General features: G+C 45.2%; 1 protein-coding gene across 1 annotated transcript in view; it reads right to left on the bottom strand.

Moving 5' to 3' along the window:
• The window catches only part of gabra3 (gamma-aminobutyric acid type A receptor subunit alpha3), a 153,429-nt gene extending 138,880 nt beyond the window's left edge, over positions 1-14,549 (bottom strand). The window contains exon 1 of the mRNA XM_023987897.2: positions 14,422-14,549. The gene's annotated coding sequence lies outside the window, so the exon portion shown is untranslated. The remainder of the gene's footprint in view (positions 1-14,421) is intronic.
• Positions 14,550-16,055: the final 1,506 nt, after the last annotated feature.

Below are 16,055 nucleotides of genomic sequence, written 5' to 3'. Positions count from 1 at the left end.
GAAAGACAGATATCGTGTGAAATAAAGCCAATATTTCCGATTTTTGAAGTGTTTTACAGCGAAAACACAATATATCGTTATATAGCTAACAACATAAGCTAGCATAAGACAACACTTAGCATAAGTCAAGCGCTAGCCTAGCACAGTTAGCATACAACAGTTCGACAGATATATGAAAAAGCATCCCAAATTGGGTCCTTATCTTTGTTGATATTCCATCAGAATGTTGTACGGGGTCCAATGTCCAGTAGAGTCTTTAGTTGGGTTCCAGAACGAACTATTTCCCTCTTTGGTTAGCAAGCACAATAGCATTGCGCGCTAACTGTCTTTCTTCAAAAAATTCTTCCGTCTCATCACATCTAAAGTCCAGATAAATTGCAATAATATAATTAAAGTATATTGAAAAAACATTACTTTAGGATGATTTTGTGACATGTATCAAATAATATCGAAGTCAGAGATCATATTCACCGTTATCGACCTTCTTCCAGTAGCCGAGACCAAATTATGCTTCGCGCCCGGAATTTTTTTTAACTGCGCAGGTCTCAACAAGAAGGTGTGTTATTCAGTCCATGGACGAGATATTCGACGCTTTCAATTCTCACTTCCGCATTACACCCTGATGAAGGAGTGTGACGTGTTTCTACGGTCCCAAGTCTAATGACCTTTTATAGACAAGGTCTTAAAGACACACATCGCATTTTGGAAAAACTCAATTCGCTGGGAAAATGGCTGTAAAAATATTTTCTGTTCGACTTAGGAGAAATAATTCAAACCTTTTTAGAAACTATAGACTGTTATCTATCCAACAGTAGTAAATATATGCATAATTGTAAAATAAAAAGTTTCTTAGGAGGCCGTTTGAAAATGTGCACATAATTTTCCAGTTTTTTCAATTATTCACTTGCAGCCAAGAGGTTACGTACAAATGGCTGTCTAGGAGGCGTTTGAGCCATTGTCTGACATGCTTAGTGTGTTCTTGAAGGGAGCTCGAAAAGATGAGGATGTCATCCAAGTAAACAAACACGAAGATGTTAAGCATATCCCTAAGCACATCGTTATGAGCGCTTGGAACACAGCCGGAGCGTTGGTCAGCCGAAGGCATCACCGAGTATTCGTAGTGACCAGTAGGCGTGTTGAAAGCGGTCTTCCACTCGTCCCGGGTTTGATCCGCACAAGATGGTATGCGTTCCGCAGGTCAAGCTTAGTGAAGACAACTGCTTCCTGGAGCAGCTCAAAGGCTGTGGCCATAAGGGGTAGCGGGTAGCGGGTAGCGGTTACGACGGTTATGGCATTGAGTCCCCGGTAGTCGATGCAAGGTCGTAATCCACCGTCTTTCTTGGCCACAAAGAAAAACCCTGCTCCCGCCGGCGAGGTAGATGGACGCATGAGGCCTGCTGCCAGAGCGTCCTTGATGTAGTATCCATAGCAGCTCGTTCGGGAGGAGAAAGGGAAAAGATCCGACCCCTGGGAGGGCAGGTCCCGGAAACAGGTCGATGGTGCAATCGTAAGGTCTATGGGGTGTGTAGTTTGGTGGCCCTCTGTTTGCTAAATACCAGTTTGAGGTCATGGTAACACTCGGAACTCGGGACAGGTCGATGGATTCTAGAGACTCGGAAGGGAACTCGGGGAACTCGGGAAGATACAAGTGGTTGGCACGTAGGACCCCACTGCTGATTAGTGCCCACAGACCAGTTCGATGTGAGGGTTATGGCTGTGAAGCCAGGATAACCAAGGACGAGAGGGGAACTCGGAACAGGAGATCAGATGAAAGTTCATCACTTCCTGGTGTTGGGAAACTGAAAGTCGCAAGGGGGTAGTGGCACGAGTAACAAGTCCAGATCCCAAAGGGCTTCTATCCAACGTAGTAACCCTTAGGTTCACTCAGGGTTCAGAAGGAACGACATTCTCTTTCGCCCAACCCCATCCAGAAGTTACCTGCGGCTCCAGAGTCTACCAAGGCTTGCAAGAAAACTCGTGGTGTCCCAGGAAAGGGTAACTGGAATGAGCAGGCGGGAGTTGGATGGATGGAGGAGGTTATGTTTCCCGTTACAGTCCTCCCAGGCCTGCACGGGAGAGTGCGTTCCTGGAGCCCGGGACACGTGGAGCGGAAATGGCCCGGTTTGCCGCAATATAGACAGCATCGCTCCCTCATCCGCGGTCTCTCTCAGCCTGGGAGATGCGTCCAACCTGCATGGGTTCTGGTGGCAGCCAGCGAGGATAAAGGTGGAGACTCGAGCTGGAACCGATAGGAGCTAGGTGAGCGGTCTACGGTTGATCTCTCTCTCTCAGACGCTGGTCTATGCGTGTGAAGCCAACTTGATAAGGGACTCGAGGTTGTCGGTGTTCCCGAGTGGCCAGTTCATCTGGATGGTGTCAGGAAGACCCTTCAAAAACACACACTGTGACGCCCTCGTCGTTCCGCCACTTGCTGCTGCCACAGTGCGGAACTGGATGGCATAGTCCGTCACGCTGCGCCGACCTTGGCGGAGAGTCAGAGCTGTTTGGCTGAGTCAGGGCCGTTGGTTAGGACCTTGAAACACTCGCTTGAATTCTTCAGCAAAGATAGAGTAGCTGGCACAGCAGGGACTTTGGGCATCCCACACAGCAGTAGCCCAGGCTAGGGCTTTCCCGACAGCAGGGTGATGTATATGCTATCTTGGACCGGTCGGTGGGAAACGACGATGGTTGCAGCTCAAAGGAGAGAGAACATTGGGTGAAAAAACCCTTACAAACACTCGGATCCCCTGAAGAACCGTTGTGGGAGGCGGTAGACGAGTTCAGCCAGGGGTTAACTGCCAGGGCACTTGAAATCTGATGAACTGGAGCAGAACGCGGTTTGCCGGGGAAAGTCGATCCGAAATCTGCTTTATGGAAGTCAGCATCTCTGACAGAAGTTGAGAATGTCTAGCCATTAAGGCCTTCTTGCTTGAAACCAGAGCAGCTTCGTTGGCGATGGACAGTCCCTTCGTGGTGGGACAGCATGGAAAAAAGATCCTGGGTATGGCTGCCTCTGGGTTCATTATAATGGCTCAGTGTTTCTGTTCAGGACCGGTGCGAGAAACAGTCACTAATAATCGTCAAACCCAGAAGATGAGGCAGACACAGCAGTACTAGAGATGGTGGTTTAATTAAAGAACAAAATCTTCAGGCAAAGAAACTAAATCCACAATGTCCAAAAATAAAGCCAAAAGGCACAAAATGGAAATCCTCCAAAATACAAAAGAAACTCCACAAAGTGGAAAAAAACAGCAGGAAAAAACAAACCTCAAAAGACTACTCAAATAATACACAAGAACTAAACCAGAGAACCTCTGGAAAATCCAACAAGAGAAAATATCTGAATAAAACAAGGCTTGGGCTGGGTCTGGGTGCTAACTTACAAACACTGAGCAAGGAACTGAGGAACACACAGGTTTTAATACTAACAAGGAATGACCTACAGGTGCAACAAAATATAATAAGAGCAAGAAAAACAAAAGGTACAAAAAAGGTGCAATGGGGACATCTAGTGACCAAAACCCGAACAGTCTTGGCCAAAACCTGACACTAATATCAAGATTAAACTACCAACGGGACATAAAAAATTGTAACATCTTGTTTCACCGCGTCGTGGCTGAAAGACGACATGAAAAACATACAGCTGGCAGGGTATACACTGTTTCGGCAGGATAGAACAGCAGCCTCTGGTAAGACAAGTGGTGGCGGTCTATGTATATTTGTAAACAACAGCTGGTGCACAACATCCAAGGTTTTGTTCACCTGAGGTAGAGTATCTCATGATAAGCTGTAGACCACGCAATCTACCTAGAGAGTTTTCATCTATATTCTTCATAGCTGTCTATTTACCACCACAAACTGATGCTGGCACTAAGACCGCAATCAATGACCTGTATATGGCCATAAGCAAACAGGAAAACACTCATCCAGAGGCGGCGCTACTAGTGGCCGGGGACTAATGCAGGGAAACTTAAATCCATTTTTACCTCATTTCTACCAGCATGTTAAATGTGCAACTAGAGGGAAAAAAACTCTAGACCACCTTTACTCCACACACAGAGATGCGTTCAAACAGGCAAAGCATCAATACAGGACTAAGATCGAATCGTACTACACCGGCACTGACGCTCGTCGGATGTGGCAAGGCTTGCAAACTATTACAGACTACAAAGAGAAGCACAACTGAGAGCTGCCCAGTGACATGAGCCTACCAAACGAGCTAAAGAACTTCTATACTCGCTTTGAGGCAAGTAACACTGAAACATGCGTGAAAGCATCAGCTGTTCCGGATGACTGTGTGATCACGCTCTCTGTAGCCGATGTGAGTAAGACCTTAAAACAGGTCAACATTCACAAGGCCACAGGGCAAGATGGATTACCAGGACATGTACTCAGAGCATGCGCTGACCAACTGGCAAGTGTCTTCAATGACATTTTCAACCTCTCCTTGTCTGAGTCTGTAATACCAACATGTTTCAAGCAGACCAACATAGTCCCTGTGCCCAAGAACACTAAGGTAACCTGCCTAAATGACTACCGACCAGTAGCACTCACATCTGTAGCCATGAAGTGCTTTGAAAGGCTGGTCTTGGCTCACATCAACAACATTATCCCAGAAACCCTAGACCAGTGGTTCTTAACCTTGTTGGAGGTACTGAACCCCACCAGTTTCATATGCGCATTCACCGAACCCTTCTTAATTGGAAAAATAAAATATTATTTTATTGCAATAACAGGGTACGTTACCATTTGTTGACACCAAAACGTTGAAAGCGTTGTTGTTCTGAAGAGTTGCTGTTGAACCTGGCTCTGCTGAATTTCAATGATTTCATCYAGGTATTCATCATTGACATCTGTTGTCTCAACACTAAACGTGACCGGCTGTCTCACCCATGCTGGATATGACTCTCTTGWAGGGAAGTATCCYTCGAGAGACTTTGCAAGCTCATCTAAGTGCGTGGCAATTGCTTGCTTCAGTTCCGCGGGTACAGAAATGTCTCCGATTCCAGATACATCTTCGATCTTACTTATTACACAGTCGTCCAGCAGGGGAAAGTTTGCGAAGTTATCGTTCTCTGTTCGTCGTTTCCATAACGGTAGCTTTTTTTTAAAAGCCTTCAGGTTTTCCTCCGCTTCGATGATGTTGACTCCACCGCCCTGCATCTTTTGATTGAGATGATTGAGAGCTGCYAAGATATCAGCCATGTACGCTAAAATGAGAATGAACTCAGAATTTTTMAAGCAATCTGCATGACAATGTTGGTGCTCTTGCAAAAACAGGGCTAATTCCACACGCACGGCAAAAACACGATTCAGCACCTGTCCCCGGGATAACCACCGAACGTTAGAATGGTACAGAAGTACCTCGAATTCAGAGCCCATTTCTTTACACAGCTCACTGAAGATGCGGTGCCTCAGAGCACTAGTTCGCKCATAGTTCACGCATTCCACTACAATTTTTAATTCTTCTGCCAGTTTTGGAGGCAAGGTTTATGTTGCCAACGCATGCCTGTGCAGAATACAATGCGTAACAATGATGTGTGGTGCATCGGCTTTCACTAGCGCACCAAAACCAGACWTTCTTCCCAGCATGACTGGAGCGCCGTCTGAACAAACTGCAGAAACCATATCCCACGAAAGATTGTTGTCTTTGAAGAAGTCATCCACAAGTTTCTTCACATCGGCTGCCTTAGTTGTTGTTGTAAGAGGCTTACAAAATAAAAAATCTTCCTTTATCACGTCGTCTTTCACATAGCGCACGAATACAGCAAGCTGGCTTAGATTGGAAACGTCTGTGGTCTCGTCGAGTTGAAGGCTGAATTTTGCCGGGCTTGAAATCAGATCTGCAACTACTTGAGCCAAGATGTCTTTGCTCATGTCCTCTATTCTGTCGCTGATGGTGTCATTTGAAAGAGGAATTTGGGTTAACTTAACTTCAGCCTCTTTTCCCAGCATGATATTCGCCATCTTCAACACAGCTGGTTTTATGAGTGTTTCYCCAATGGTGTGTGGTTTGCCCTGCTTTGCGATCAGGTAAGCAACTTCGTACGATGCTGTGAGGATCGGTTTGTTGATGGGTACAAAGCCGAGAACAGGCAGAGTAGCCTTTTCATCGAATCTGGCTCTCTTCACCTTGAATTCAGCGAGCGTTGTGTTCTTGTATTTTCCATCTCCATGCAGCTTAAGGAAGTGTTCTCTTAGTTTTGCCGGTGCTAGACTAGAATTGCTCAACTTGGCATTGCAAATCATGCAGTTAGGACGCTGACTCCCATCACGTTCCGTTATACATGTGAATCCATATTGTACATATACGTAAGTATGAAGGGATTAAAATATTAAGAAAGAAATCACAAAACGTACCATCACGACAGTCACAAGTCGACTACTGAGCGCACCAAATTCCCTGCAGCACAGATAGGCCAAGCGATGTAGCGTGATCACCTGCAGCCAATGATGGCCAAGCGGGGCGTGTCATCACGAATCATATGAGTCGGATGTGTGTCTTGACCTCCGCCGAACCCCTGAGACTGACTCACCGAACCCCTGGGGTTCGATCGAACCCAGGTTAAGAACCACTGCCCTAGACCCACTCCAATTTGTATACCGCCCCAACAGATCCACAGATGATGCAATCTCTATTGCATTCCACACTGCCCTTTCACACCTGGACAAAAGGAACACCTATGTGAGAATGCTATTCATTAACTACAGCTTAGCGTTCAACACCATAGTGCCCTCAAAGCTCATCACTAAGCTAAAGACCCTGGGACTAAACACCTCCCTCTTCAACTGGATTCTGGACTTCCTGACGGGCCTCTCCCATGTGGTAAGGGTAGGTAACAACACATGCACCACACTGATCCTCAACACAGGGGCCCGTCAGGGGTGCGTGCTCAGTCCCCTCCTGTAGTCCCTGTTCCTTCATGACTGCACGGCAGGCACGATTCCAACACCATCATTAAGTTTGATCATCGACAACGACAAGTCAGCCTATAGGGAGGAGGTCAGAGACCTGGCCATGTGGTGCCAGGACAACACCCTCTCCCACAACGTGATCAAGACAAAGGAGATGATTGCGGACTACAGGAAAAGGAGGACCAAGCACACCCCCATTCTCATCGACGGGGCTGTAGTGGAGCAGGTTGAGAGCTTCAAGTTCCTTGGTGTCCACATCACCAACAACCTAACATGGTCCGAGCACACCAAGACAGTCGTGAAGAGGGCACTACAAAACTTATTCCCCCTCAGGAGACTGAAAAGATTTAGCATGGGTCCTCAGATCCTCAAAAGGTTCTACAGCTGCACCATCGAGAGCATCCTGACTGGTTGCATCACTACCTGGTATGGCAACTGCTCGGCCTCCGACCGTAAGGCACTACAGAGGGTAGTGCGTACGGCCCAGTACATCACTGGGGCCATCTATACCAGGCGGTGTCAGAGGAAGGCCCTAAAAATTGTCAAAGTCTCCAGCCACCCTAGTCATAGACTGTTCTCTCTGCTACCGCACAGCAAGCGGTACCGGAGCGCTAAGTCTAGGTCCAAGAGGCATCTAAACAGCTTCTACCCCCAAGCCATAGGACTCCTGAACATCTAATCAAATGGCTACCCAGACTATTTGCATTGCCCCCTTCCGCCCCTTTTTTACGCTGCTGCTGCGCTCTGTTATTACCTATGCATAGTCACTTTAATAACTCTACCTACATGTACATATTACCTCAATTACCTCAACTAACCAGTGCCCCCGCACATTGACTCTGTACCGGTACCCCCTGTATATAGCCCCGCTATTGTTATTTTACTGTTGCTCTTTAATTATTTGTTACTTCTTTATTTATTTTTATTTTTTTAAATTGGGGGGGGTGGGGGTATTTTTCTTAAAACTGCATTGTTGGTTAAGGGCTTGTAAGTAAGCATTTCACTGTAAGGTCTACTACACCTGTTGTATTCGGCGCATGTGACAAATACAATTAGATTTTATTAGATTTTATTTGAACTGTCATTCGACTTCTGGCTTTGAGAGACACGGTATGCTTCATTGAAATATTCTGTGGGTCGCCCTGACTCTTATGGTGCTGGAGAAAAAAGATAGAGACATACCTGCTGCTTAGCTAGTTAGTGATTAACTGATACTATGTGTATACCAAGCTGTTAGTACACACACACACACAACACACACACCACACACAACACACACACACACACACACCACACACACAACACACCACAACACACACACACACCACACCACACACACACACACACACACACACACACACACACACACACACACACACACACACACACAGGAAAATACCTTGAAGCCATCGTGACACTTCACATTAGCAGTGTGCCAAAATGTGTTTACGTGACAGATGCAGCTTTAGCCCTTCCAGGGAAAACACAGACTTCACATAATGCAATATCAACAACAACAGCAGCAGCAGAGACCTAAACAATGCCATGGATCTCATTAGCACACCTGAACCTTCCCCTGCGTTAGGCAGACGTGTCACACTGCATAGATTATATGCTAATTCAAGAAGCACAAACAAAACAATTTCCATGCAAACACTCTATGCATGGAAAGTGAATTGCTTCAATTGCATTTCTGTGTGACTTCTCTGTCCAGCGCTGTAATAGACAATGTGTGCACGGTAAGGGAAACAAAACAGCTTGACAGATATAAGAGAATGACTGTTTGGTCTATGACCTGCTCGCCTGGAGGTTGCTTCCTCATCTTCCTCCTCCTCACCCCCCCCCCCCCCCCCCATCCTCACCAGGGCATCCGCATCTCCAAAAGGAGCCTATGGAGAAGAGAATTTGCTGCATTCACTGTGGCTTCGAGTTGTTTACCATGACAACAGTGCCAAAGAAGAGATGGCTTCAATCCTTTGTACATACTGGTAGATTATGTGGGTTACGCAGTTCAGTGCCCGACCAAATAATGTAAAGCTCCAGTAGGAGCTTCGAAGGTTACAAACAGTGTTCCGCACCCTAATACCCTACAGGTGGATCTTTCTAGAGAATCTGCCTTTGAGAAAGAAAGAGAAAGAGAGAAACAAAGAGCAAATCGGGTCTAATTCATTACCCCAAACTAACTCATCCCCATAGCCTGTTCACTTTGTTCATATTGCCGGATCCAGAGAAAGAAAACTCCACAGAGACCTCCCAAACATGCCACTTCAGTGGGATCAAGCTCGCTGAGTCATGACTCATGAGGAGCAGTGAATAGTCGCTGCGTCTCAGAGAAAAAGCTGACTCCCTTCACTGTCTATTCTCTCAAATACGTCCTCCCATAGACCATATTGCCTGCTGGATCTGTACATCTGAATGTCTCACTCCTCCACCACCTAGCTGTGCACTGTGACAGAGGCTCTTTTGCTCCGAGCAGAGGCTCTGAGCAGATGAAGAAGCTGGCAGAGGAAAGTCGTTTTTCCAGTGGTCACACTCAGAGTCCAGTAGGAGTCATTGTATTATGAGCCCTGTATAATGCAGAGCGCAGGACAGAGAGATGGAAGGGAAACCCGCAGACACACAGGCTCGTCTGTGTCCAATGAAAGCATTTACACTATACAGTGGGGCAAAAAAGTATTTAGTCAGCCACCAATTGTGCAAGTTCTCCCCCCTTAAAAAGATGAGAGAGGCCTGTAATTTTCATCATAGGTACACTTCAACTATGCCATACAAAATGAGGAAAAAAATCCAGTAAATCACATTGTAGGATTTTTTAATGATTTATTTGCAAATTATGGTGGGAAAATAAGATATTGGTCACCTACAAACAAGCAAGATGTCTGGCTCTCGCAGACCTGTAACTTCTTCTTTAAGAGGCTCCTCTGTCCTCCACTCGTTACCTGTATTAATGCACCTGTTTGAACTTGTTATCAGTATAAAATACACCTGTCCACAACCTCAAACAGTCACACTCCAAACATCCACTATGGCCCAGACCAAAGAGCTGTCAAAGACACCAGAAACAAAATTGTAGACCTGGTAAGCAGCTTGGTTTGAAGAAATCAACTGTGGGAGCAATTATTAGGAAATGGAAACATACAAGACCATGATAATCTCCCTCGATCTGGGCTACGCAAGATCTCACCCCGTGGGGTCAAAATGATCACAAGAACGGTGAGCAAAAATCCCAGAACCACACGGGGGGACCTAGTGAATGACCTGCAGAGAGCTGGGACGAAAGTAACAAAGCCTACCATCAGTTAACACACTACGCCGCCAGGGACTCAAATCCTGCAGTGCCAGACGTCGTTCCTGCTAAGCCAGTACATGTCCAGGTCCGTTTGAAGTTGCTAGGAGCTTTGTGGGTGCCAAAGAAGATTGTTGGAGTGTCATTGGTCAGATGAAACCAAAATAGGACTTTTTGGTAAAAACTCAACTCGTTGTGTTTGGAGGACAAAGAATGCTGAGTTGCATCCAAAGAACACCATACCTACTGTGAAGCATGGGGTGGAACATCATGCTTTGGGGCTGTTTTTCTGCAAAGGGACCAGGACGACTGATCCATGTAAGGACAGTATGAATGGGGCATGTTTCGTGAGATTTGAGTGAAAACCTCTTCCATCAGCAAGGGCATTGAAGATGAAACGTGGCTGGGTCTTTCAGCATGACAATGATCCCAAACACACCGCCCGGGCACGAAGGAGTGGCTTCTGTAGAAGCATTTCAAGGTCCTGGAGTGCCTAGCCAGTCTAGAGATCTCAACCCCATAGAAAATCTTTGGAGGGAGTTGAAAGCCGTGTTGCCCAGCAACAGCCCAAAACATCACTGCTCTAGAGGAGATCTGCATGGAGGAATGGGCAAAATACCAGCAACAGTGTGTGAAAACCTTGTGAAGACTTACAGAAAACGTTTGACCTCTGTCATTGCAACAAAGGGTTATAACAAAGTATTGAGTACTTTTGTTATTGACCAAATACTTATTTTCCACCATAATTTGCAAATAAATTCATAAAAAATCCTACAATGTGATTTTCTGGATTTTTTTTCTCATTTTGTCTGTCATAGTTGAAGTGTACCTATGATGAAAATTACAGGCCTCTCTCATCTTTTTAAGTGGGAGAACTTGCACAATTGGTGGCTGACTAAATACTTTTTTGCCCCACTGTATATACAAAAGTATGTGGACACGCCTTCAAATTAGTGGATTTGGCTATTTCAGCCACAACCGTTGCTGACAGGTGTATAAAAATGAAGACAAACATTGGCAGTTGAATGGCCTTACTGAGAAGCTCAGTGACTTTCAACGTGGCACCGTCATAGGATGCCACCTTTCCAATAAGTCAGTTCGTCAAATTTCTGGCCTGCTAGAGCTGCCCTGGTCAACTGTAAGTGCTGTTATTGTGAAGTGGAAATGCCTAGGAGCAACAACGGCTCAGCCACAAAGTGGTAGGCCAATTAAGGTCACAGAACAGGACCGCTGAGTGCTGAAGCGCATAAAATTCATCTGTCCTCGGTTGCAACACTCACTACCGAGTTCCAAACTGCCTCTGGAAGTAACGTCAGCAATATAATTGTCTGTTGGGGGCTTCATGAAATGGGTTTCTGTGGTCAAGCAGCCGCACACAAGACTAAGATCACTATGCGCAATGCCAAGCATTGGCTGGAGTGGTGTAAAGCTCGCTGCCATTGGACTGGAGCAGTGGAAACACGTTCTCTGGAGTGACAAATCACGCTTCACCATCTGGTGACAGACGAATCTGGGTGTGGATGATGCCAGGACTATGCCACCTGCCCCAATGCATATTGCCAACTGTAAAGTTTGGTGGAGGAGGAATAATGGTCTGGGGCTGTTTTTCTTGGTTCGGGCTAGTCACCTTAGTTCCAGTGAAGGGAAATCTTAACGCTACAACATACAATGATATTCTAGACGATTCTGTTCTTCCAACTTTGTGGCAACAGTTTGGGGAAGGCCCTTTCCTGTTTCAGCATGACAATGCCCCAGTGCGGAAAGCGAGGTCCATGCAGAAATTGTTTGTCGAGATTGGTGTGGAATAACTTGACTGGCCTGCACAGAGCACTGCCCTCAGCCTCATCGAACACCTTTGGGATGAATTGGAACCCAGACTGTGAGCAAGGCCTAATCGCCCAACATCAGTGCCCGACCTCACTAATGCTCATGTGGCTGAATGGAAGCAAGTCCCCGCAGCAATGTTCCAACATCTAGTGGANAGGCCTAATCGCCCAACATCAGTGCCCGACCTCACTAATGCTCATGTGGCTGAATGGAAGCAAGTCCCCGCAGCAATGTTCCAACATCTAGTGGAAACCTTGCCAGAAGAGTGAAAGCTGTTATAGCAGCAAAGGGGGTTTTGGAATGAGATGTTCGACGAGCAGATGTCTACATACTTTTGGTCATTGAGTGTATGCCTTTGAAGCATTACGGTCTAAGGCACTGCATCTCAGTGCTAGAGGTGTCACTACAGACCCTGGTTTGATCCCGGGCTGTATCACAACCGGCCGTGATTGGGAGTCCGATAGGGCAACGCACAATTGGCCCAGAGTCGTCCGGGTTAGGGGAGGGTTAGGCAGGGGTAGACCATCATTGTAAAATAAGAATTTATTCTTAACTGACTTGCCTAGTTAAATAAAGGCTAAATAAAACATTTATAAAAAATTGCAGGGGGGGTTTCTTTCCAGAGAGGAGCCAACAATATGGGATGGCAAAGGAGCCTAAGAGTTGATGGGAGATGAAATTGTAAACGAAACCACTAAAGTCTGATGTATAGCACCTCTTTCTGTGATCTCATAAGGGAAGGACTTCAAATAGCATCAGTCCACTCTATCCTTCAGACAATAAGAATGGAGTGGAGGAGGAAAAGCTGGAGAAGGAGGAGGAGGAAAGGAGGAAAGTGGAGGAGGAAAAGCTAATAAAGAAGTATATAGGCATACCGTTTTTCCAAACTGTTGAAACCTCCCCTCTGCTCTGCTGCAGAACGAGACAAATCTCTTAGGTCAGTGTTTGTATTCGGTGGCCTGTGGTCGAGGACAGGCCTGAGTCCTGCTCTGCAGCTGGACAGAAATGGGCGCTCTGGGTGTAGACCCTTTGGTGTTTGCCGACCCACTTTCTTCTGCCGTTTTTGTAGCGCACTTAACCGTCCATGTTCAGTACAGAAGACAGCACTCCATTATCTTCCCTTGAGAAACCTGTGAATTTGTTGTACTGAAAATCTTTCATGTGATTTTTAATTTACACTGGCCCGTTTTGGGGCTTATTTAAGGCTTCAGTTTAGATGTTTTATTAATTATTTCTGTTATAATTGTTTTACTTTTCACCCCTTTTTCTCCCCCAATTTCGTGATATCCAGTTGGTATTTTTTTTTACAGTCTTGGCCTATTTCTGACCCATTCAATAGTGTATTTTTTTACTTTATATTTTTTACTAGACCGTGCACACGCACACCCAAACACACAAGCACACACACACAGACAGACACACACACACAGACAGACACACAGTATATGAACTGCATCATTGCCTTTAGTCACAGTGAGCAGGATCACGTAGGTCCTCTGAATCAAACATTTATGAGAGTGCTTCAATATGAAAACCTAAGGTTGCATTAGAATGTCATGTGTTTTCTCTTGACTCATTTTCATCCCGCATTGAGATCATTTACTAATTTCTTATTTTTTTTGTCGTTTATGGACAGTTTGGAGAACATGAACTAGGCTGTGTTACATGTCGTCAGTGAATCTACTAGTTGGTAATGGCGTTTGATTTGAAAGAATTTGTCTAAATATAGGCTAAATAACACCGAAATCTGAGTAACCCTCGATAACAGCAAATATTCTCGATATATTTCAAGGTTATTCGATATGTAGCCTACCTGTTCAGTGATGCTCTGCCGTTTCCAATAATTTGACCAAATCACAAGAGAAAAGGCTACCTGGCAAGTATGGATAGATTTAAAAGTATTACAAATAATAGAGATATGTTTTATTTATCGATACGATAAGTAACATTATAGCCTTCGGATTGGTGTCGCATTTCCCGTTAGAATACAGTGTCCTGAGTAAGTCGATTCAACTGGCTCTTTCTATAACATATACCGACGTAAGTGAGTAAAAAGCGTACCGCACAAATAGTCCGCATGGTAAATGTGCATTTTCCCACTTAAAACAAATGCACCTTTTAATTTAATGACAGCACCGCGTTTCTCATCAGAACCACCTCAAAGCCGATGTATACACTTCCCTTTGCTGCAGTTAAGGCAAGGGGAAACCTGTTACCTTAACGCAATTATGTGCACACCACAAACAGCAGGTTGTTGCTTGTGAATGAAACACTGCAGTATATCATATCGAGGATGGTTTTCAATGCCTGTCAATGATTAACATTGACACACACACAAAACATTGGACAACAATTTACTGACAACCAGACACACACAAAACACACATTCTCACCAGAAAACAACGTTTCTTCTTGCTCTTATTTTCTTCCGACTTTAGATTTTCGTTGCGTCAATGCGCGCTGTTTTGTTCCAACTGACTTCTACGGCAATTCTTATGTATGTCCACTGGATTTTGAAGGGTTTTTGGTAGGGTGAAATTATGATAGGGAAAGTGCTGTCATCGTGGAAAGCCTGCCCTCTTCAAACTAACCTTCCCGCCCCCTCATTCTACCCCTCTCAGATTGGTGCTGGCTACCTACCAGCAAATCCCCCCCAAAACACTTTTTGCGCACACTTAACTACCTTTGCAACCATAATTGTGCCCTAAATTAACATTAAAAACAGTCACAAAACAACTTTAAAATATCTGCTGTCCTATCTTCAGTGTTTTGGGGTGAGTCGCTAGCTACCATAATGTCATTCACCACTTTGCCCTATGCGCGATTAGTCAGGGGATGAGGATATTATTGGTTATAGCCTACATCAGTTTAGAAGCACCCACCAAACACTGCCTACAGTATGTCCTCTTGTAACCCATCTACCTCATGCGTCTAGACAGGCGGGCCCATCAGACAATGTTCTGCCTTGGCCCATGACTCAAATTGCTTCATTATGCACAAAATCCAGTTAGGCTAAACATGATGGAGCTAATTTGGCCAAAATAAAGAGAGCCATCTACTTTTTACGTTGAAAGCTACAGTGCCCTTGACTTGCCTGTACTATTTAGCCCCTGTGTGTGTGTGTGTGTGTGTGTGTGTGTGTGTGTGTTGTGTGTGTGGTGTTGTGTGTGTGTGTGTGTGTGTGTGTGTGTGTGTGTGTGTGTGTGTTTGTGTGTGTGTGTGTGTGTGTGAGTGTGTTGGTTTGAAACAGCTCTATGTCCCAAAGTCACAACAACACACAACCCTGTCAGTATCAGAAGGGCTCTTCTCAGTGTTTTAACAGAGGTCCATTGCACAATAATGAACTTATTTGGCGTCCGCTGCATTTTAGAGAGGGCTGAAGTCACTGCTATTGCTACAGTTTCAATCACCTTATTGTCTTCAGCTTGTTTTCAAACCTCACCATACTTGTATTTCAACCCATGATGTTGTTCTCTATGATTATACCAACGTACTAGGCTAAGTCCGACTATGAATTGCTTTGGTAGTGCCAGAGGATGTGCATTAGGTACAAGGATCATGATTTAGTGTGGAGTCATGGACAGCATACAGTATATAACTGTTAGCACATAGTACTACATCATAACACACTTGCACCTGTTGATCTGCCCGTCCCACCATACATAAATAACACCTATACTGTTGCCAGATATTTTCCTAACACATTACTCCTACAGGTTTCCTTCATGTTTTATTGATGTCTCACTCATGTAGGCTGTGTGTGAACACAGCTGAGAAGACCACAGGAAATACAAAGACCTCAGAACACACCAAAGTAATCATCCTCTCCCTCATTGGTTTAGAACAGGTGGCGGCTTATAAGACATCTAAGAAGTCAACTTTTGCTTTCAGAGAGCGGAGTAAGGCAGCAAGTGGTTCACTGTATTCTGAGGGTTACAGCAGGGAGGCTTATAGTCCTCTGAGAATATTCCATGAGTAAATACTTAGTTAAAATGTCATTTCTATACACTTGAAGAGTGAATAAGTG

This window comes from Salvelinus sp. IW2-2015, linkage group LG5 (assembly GCF_002910315.2).
Source record: "Salvelinus sp. IW2-2015 linkage group LG5, ASM291031v2, whole genome shotgun sequence".
Lineage (NCBI taxonomy): Eukaryota > Metazoa > Chordata > Actinopteri > Salmoniformes > Salmonidae > Salvelinus > Salvelinus sp. IW2-2015.
Note: the sequence above shows the minus strand (reverse complement) of the source record. Positions and strands in the feature narration are given on the sequence as shown.